The 7,282-nt window shown below is 41.8% G+C and overlaps 1 pseudogene; it reads right to left on the minus strand.

Annotated features, from left to right (window-relative positions):
* Positions 1–5,470: 5,470 nt before the first annotated feature.
* On the minus strand, positions 5,471–6,532 carry LOC110562970 (glycerol-3-phosphate dehydrogenase 1-like protein; annotated as a pseudogene).
* Positions 6,533–7,282: the final 750 nt, after the last annotated feature.

Consider the following 7,282-nt stretch of genomic DNA (forward strand, 5'->3'; position numbering starts at 1 on the left):
TAGACTGTAGAGAAAAGAGAAACTGAGAGTGGGGATATCTCTGTGACAAGCTGGAGACCAAATCAGGGTAGGCTCCTGGGAGAAATAGTGCTCTTATCAGGGATAGAAAAAATGTTTTAAAAAACGATATAATAGGGTGGAAAAGATGGCTCAGCAGAGATTACTGTTCTTGCAGAGAGGGGATTGGATTTAGCTTCCCAGAACACAAATGGTGGCTGGGAACAATCTCACTCCCATACCAGGGAACCTAATGCTCTCTTCTGGCCTCTGAAGGCTCCTGCACCCACTTGGTATCAGACAGACTCACACACATACATGTAGATATTTAAGGTGATGTCCTTACTGGAAATAGAATCTATGGGATTTTCTTGTTTGCTTTGAGTTTTATTTGCTTTGTTCTGTTTAGCTTTAAATATGTGATTATTCTTGGCAGACTGAGAAGCTGTCTACACAGGTTTTGGTAGATCTTTGTACTCTGTTCCAAGTGGTAGGATTGTCAGCCTTTGAGCCCCCTTTTACTTCTGTGACATTTTTCTTTTAATTTAGACTTGCTTCTTTCCTTCAGTAGAAACAGTGGTGTGAAACGCTTAGTCATCTTCATGCTCCTACTACATCCTCCAGTGGAAGATGAATCCTGCCTGTGTAGTAACAATAGGGATGATAGTAGGAATTGTAATATTATTTATTTTTAAAACAAGCAAACATTTTCTTAGGCAAGATCTAACCCACATACTGCCATTACAACCATTGCCAAATTTAACCTTGACATATAAGAAGGCAATAGCTTGGGGACAATGCGATACATATAAATGTTCAGTGATTGGCAAAGGGTTAGTGGTTGACATGGGACTCATAGTTGAAACAGATGGTGCAAAGTCCACTGGAGCCACCCTCACTCAGTCTTTTCAGCTTTCCGCACTAAGGAATCCTTCATATCCAGAGATGCTAAGCACATGTAGGGAGGATAATGGACGTTTCTAATTTTGTTTGGAATACCAATTCTGTAGTTGTTATGATACAGGAATATTAAGCTATTTCTCTCTTGTAGTTAAAAACTCACAGAGTCAGGTCATGAGCCCCAGACCTTGGAATTCCACATATAATGTGGCCACAGTCCCAAAAAATCACAAGCCTGGTAGGAGCTAAGATGGGCCTTTTGTGCTTCTGCTTATTCTGCATCCACTACATGATTTATGGAAAGAGCAGAAAACCTTATGTGCTCAGGAAAACTGTCTCTTTTTCAGTCTAGTTTGACAGTTAATGAAGTGACATGTGCTTCCCCAGATAAGAGTCCGGAGTCAATCAGATGGTGTCTCCCTGGAATTTGAATTATGAGGCATAACTTGTGAAAATATTAAATAAAATTTGCCATGCCTCCTGGAGGCAGTACCAGGAACCTCAGAGATATCCTGAATTCTACTCCAAGTCTGACAAGAAGTCTTCATGCCTGCCTGAGCCCCGAAATACATTGCTCTTTTGGTCTAGCTGGTCCGTATCCTATGTAGTAGTTGCCTTTTCTCATCCCTGTGAACAAACACTCCTTAGAAACAGCTGTAGATGTTTCAGTGGTGCATTTTCTCCTGCTCATCATGAAGACAGTGCCATAGGGCATCCTGAGGGACCTTTGTCATAGGAAGTTATTGTTCATTGCAGAGGATTGGGACTTTCTTTGTGCTAAGGTCTTCCCACCAAGCTTTCCTTTGGCCTCTGGACATAACTGTGTCCTTTCAAGCTTAGTGGCAATGCTATATGCCCTGAATTTACTTAAAGGGATTTGCCTTCTTTTTTGAGTAACAGTAACTAGATAGCTTGCGTGCTGTTCGTTTTCAACCTGAAATGGTGTGGAAGCTAAGAACCTACCGTTGAAGAAGAATCTAGCGGTTTCCTGTTTGGGGTTCTGATTCTGATGCAGTATGCGTTGCTGGGACAGTGAACCCATCAGTGCAGGAGGCAGCAGCTGGGTTGAAAGGTCACACTGTTTATGAGGTTCTCAAAAGGGCATGTGCTTCCTTTTTTTGTTGTCTGCAGGAGTGTAGAAGCTTCCACCTATGACTATAGCTCTCAATAAAATCCCTGAATGCTGTGTTTTCTGTCTAAGGTGGTGTGATGATAGCCTGCTTCTCTTTCTGATAAGTTGCAGTGAGTTCAACTACGGACTTGGTCTCATCAAAGCAAAGTACCACACAGTGGCAAATTCTTCATTCTTCATGATGTAATCCAACATCTTCCCTGTTGTATACTGTAGTAATCCTGATGTAATCCTAAAGACTTCAGCTCAAGGCACAATACCCTGAAAAGCTAGTCTCGTAGGATTTTCACCTGAATAAGGATACCCTGGATCCTGTACAGCATGAGGAGGGTAACATCAAACACAGCATTGGACTGAACACTTTCTACATGTCTCATGAGTTACACAGGGGAGTCTGTGAGAGCAAGAGCTACCAATCCATGTCTATCCTGTTCACCATGGTGACAGTATACACCATGACAGAACTTAGACAACTGTTGTTCAGAGTGACGTCAATGGTTACCATTATCCTTTGACTACTGCCAAGACTGGGTTTTAAACACATTGTCCAGATTCAGGTGTCTTGAATCTATACCTGCCTTTATGGGAAGGAGTCCTACATCCAAGCTCCAGCCTTTCAAGGCCCGCTACAAAAGGAGTGTCTTCCATGGTGCCAGAGTAATGATACAGCTGTGTTTTTAAATATATGAATGAAATGTCAACAAAGTCTATCACGTTCCTCTTAAAATTATAATTAAGCGTCCTCTGCATTAAAGAAAGATATTCAGCCAATACCATTTTCTAGTACCACTCATTGAGAATATTTCAATATAAAAATTCTTATAATCCTAATACCCAAAGACAACAAAGAAATTCCATTTTTCTTAAATCCTATCACTGTCTGAGGAAGGAAAAAGTTGTCTCAATACTTAACTTTTTCCAATCTTCTCAGTATAATTCCATTCGTTATCCACACACATGTATCATCTTCATTCATGCTATTTTTTCATTCAATACATATTTATCAGGTATATGTGCTGGGTTCATGATAGAGTGTTGAGAGCTTTGGACCATAAAGCAATAAATGAGACAAGACAGGGAACATTTTATGAATAAGTGAAAACGGAAACAAACATAAACCCCTTAACATTCATGGAGCCAGTGCACAAGTAATGCTTTCTGATACTGAGTTGTGTTTTTATTTGTTTCCAGTTAGATTCTTGATGCTCTGTGGGCACAGATAGTAAAGGTGTATTTACATTGCTTTTTTTCTTTCTCTTGTGAGAAATTAAATGTTTCTTTTATTATGCCCTTGTATTATATATCCACCTATAGTTAGTAAATAAATGCAGTGTATGTGTAGGTTCGAGGCCAGCTGATCAGAACTAGCTGAAAAATTAAAATTTCCCTTGGACTTTGGTATCTTACTAAACCACCATCTAGCTCCACCCCCTGGAGCTAGACAGGGATTTGTTCCACACTGTAGTAAGGAAGTCAGCTGCAAAGCAAAGATGGAGTTTCACACAAATTGAGTTTCTAACCTAGGTGCCACCCTCCCCCTTGTCACACCTAGTAAGAAGCATCATCAATGCATGATTACAAAAGCAGATGATGCAAAGGAATTTCTGCCTGCAGTTTTTAGACCTCAGACTTAAATTGCTTTTACTGTCATGTACAGATTATGGTAAACATGTTCTAGATCAGTGGTTCTCGACCTGTGGGTCACAACCTTGTTGGGGGTCACATATCAGATATCCTGCATATCAGATGCATGCATTACAATTCAAAACTAGCAAAACAGGAGTTATAAAGTAGCAACAAAATAATTTTATGGTTGGGGATCACCACAACAGGAGGAACTCCATTAAAGGGTTGCAGCATTAAGAAGGTTGAGAACACACTGTTCTAGATGGACAGCATCAGACTTTAAAATAAGAAGGATCATTTAGGAAGAAATTATCTGGAAGTACAAAACCCAGAGATGAAGTTGAATGCAAAATCCACAATTCTCTTCCCTTTTTGTCCTTCCACATGACTTAGTAGTTGGCTTGCAACACCTTTTATATATTGAAAAGTAACTCTTTTTTGTCAATGTACAAACCTTTAAAAAGATTGATGAGGAGATTAAAAATTAACATAAAACACTTTTTTAAATTGCTGAAATATGTAACCTGTTGTGTGCTTTCTTGGGCTGTAAAATGCTCCAAAATGCTTCTTTGGGTACTTCTTAAAATTTTAACAAAATATATATTTTATAATCTTTTTAGTTATAGAAGGAGAAAACCATGCCCAACCAGGATGGAGGAGTCACATGACAGTATGACATAAGTTAAAGTCACAAGACAGTATGACATTTGTGTGTTCTTTTAATACTCATGCATATATACCAGTCATTACCATTTTAGTTGTGGAATTAAATGTATAATGTGCATTTCAGGTTGTCTACAGCTGAAAGTGTCACCTGAAAGCTTACTCAATGATTTAGGGCAGAACTGAACTTTAAAACGCCCCAAACTACATCATTAGGCATGGTGGCATACATCTGTAATCCCAACAACTCAAGAGGCAGAGGAAGAATATGACATGTTTGAGGTTAGTCTAGGTGACATAGAACAAGCAATGTCATAAGCAGTTACTCATCTCTCTCTCTCTCTCTTTTTTTTTCACAAAATGAGGATCACCTCACATCAGTGTTCCCTAGAAACTTCTAATATCCTTATCAAAAATAATGTCCATAGTCTAAGGTGTTTGGGCTTTGCTGATTCTACTAAGGTTCTAGTATCCAGGTTACACCTTCTGAACACTGTAAGATGCAGCTGTTCCCAAATGTACTTGACCATTCCAAAGTCCACCTGGAACAGCCACTAGACCCAGGGACAATTTATATCTAGGATCTCCTAAAGAACACAGTTCAAACAAGGTCACACTGAAATACATTCTCTAGCATGGTGGTTCTCAAATTGCAGTAAGCACCATGAACTTGAGGGGGTCATACTAAAGCACAGGAGTCACTCCAGGAGCCTGGGGGCTGGACTAGGAACCAGAATTTCTAAGAGTAGTCATGATAATGATGAATTTGGGATCTTTAAGTCATACCTACAGCTCTCTAGCACTCCCTTGGTTTCTGAAAAAACGCAGCCTTAGATGTTAAAGAGGCCCAGTGATGTCTTAGACAGACTCACTTAGGAGGATGAAAGAGTGCGCCTAGTTTTAGATCATAGAAGCACATACGATGAGAATGAACACACATACACATATGTTCATAATTGTACTTAGCTTTTACGCTATACATCTCATCCAATGAACTGCTTCCCACAACTTCATCCATACTCAGTATCTTAGATTATATTTAAATAGGGATCTACTTGTCAGGTCCTGGTTTTCAAGTGTGGCCATCATTGTTGTTCTCACCACCACCCCTGTAGGTGGGGCAGGCCTCTCCCAGCCATTGCCAGATGCCCTTCATATGTGTGCAGGATGTCTCTGGAGGCAGGTTAGCATCTCTAGGGGAGGTCTGCCTTTGTAGCAAATCTGGTAAACTGTTGTGAACAATGGAAACTTGTCTAGAAGCCCCCTCTGCTTAAGGAAGCAGTATACTACAGCAGAGGTCTCAAGTCCTTGAAGCTTCTGCTCATTCAACACCTCCTGCTCGACTTTTTCAGTAGGTTTCCCAGTCCTGTGGAAGGTCTTGGCCACCTCGCGGTCTTTCCCTCCATAACAGGCAGTGATAAGGTGGGCCAAGCCGCAGCTCTCCAGGAAGGTGGCTGTGGACACCTGGCCCTTGCAGAAGATCCTGGCGAAAGTGATCATTTCTACAAGGCCGAGGCGGATGATAGCAGCCTTATTGTTGTTCCCGCAGTGGAGGCCATCACAGAAGGTGGTTCCCATAGCAACAATGCTTTTCAGTGCTCCGCAGAGTTCCACAGCATCAGCATCATTCACCACCGTGATGCGGAAGTTGGGGGTCTGTAGCAGATCTTTGAAGAGAAGGCCATTCTCAATGACTCTGCTGCCAATGGTAGTCTCACAAAACTTCCCAGCAGCCACCTCGCTGGCTGTGCTACCCCCCATCAGCACACTGACGTCCATCCCGATCTTCTCTCGAATGATGTCAGAGATGAGCATCAGCCCTCCTGGGCCTTCAGTTATGGCCTCGTTGTGTGCGATGCCGAGAGCCTTCTTGGGCACTGTGCCCATAATTTCATTACAGATTTTGTGAATGAACAGGTGTCGGGTGGTGAGTACCAGCAGATCAGCATCCTGCATGGCCTCACTGAGATTTGGGATGGCAACCACGTTTTCTGGCAGCTTGTGTCCTGGAAGATACTTGACGTTTTCATGGTCGTGATTTATGATGTCTGTCAGCTTCCTCCCGTTCACTGCTTCTTCAAAGCCTCACATCTTGACTGTGGAGGCGAACTTCTGCTGGTTCCTGACATTTGTCCCAATTATTTTTGCAATGGCTGATCCCCAGTTCCCGAAGCCTAGGATGCACACTTTCAGGGTTGCAGCAGCCATACTCAAGCCAGAAAAACTAGAATATACACCTGAAAGGTATATTTTGAAAGCGCTTCGTCTGAGACTTTGCACTAGGAAGATGAATGATGCATTAGATTTATGTATTTATTTGAGAATTTCATGCATTCATACAATGTGTTTTAAGCAAATCTACCCCATATGCCCTTCCTTTCAACTCTCCTAATACTGCCTCTACCATTACTCTCTCTCTCTCATGTGTGCTGGGTTTTTTGTTTGTTTGTTTTGTTTTTTTGGAGGGGTTGTGTTATTTTGTTTTGACCACTGGTTAGCCATGCCATAATGTGTATGGGTCTAGATCAATCCACAAGAACATTGGTTAGCTGCTAGGGGTCCATATTGCTAAAGAAAACTGACTCTCCTTCCATCAGTAGCCGTTAAAATTTTAAAAATACATAAGAAACCTTCTCTTACCTCTGAAAACTTCCTATAGCTGTTCATTAAGAAATATGCATTCTTAGGGTCCCTAGTAAGGGGAGCAGGGACTGTCTCTGACATGAACTCAGTTGCAGGCTCCCTGATCACCCCCCACCGGGGGGGTGCAGCCTTGCCAGGCCACCGAGGAAGACAATGAAGCCAGTCTTAATGAGACCTGATAGGCTAGGGTCAAATAGAAAAGGAGGAGGACTTCTGCTATCAGTGGACTAGAGGAGGGGCATTAGGGGGAAGAGGATGGGGTTTGGAGGAGATGAGGGAGAGGCCCACAGCCCTGATACAAATTGAATAAACTGTAAGAAG

This window comes from Meriones unguiculatus, chromosome 8 (genome assembly GCF_030254825.1).
Source record: "Meriones unguiculatus strain TT.TT164.6M chromosome 8, Bangor_MerUng_6.1, whole genome shotgun sequence".
NCBI lineage: Eukaryota > Metazoa > Chordata > Mammalia > Rodentia > Muridae > Meriones > Meriones unguiculatus.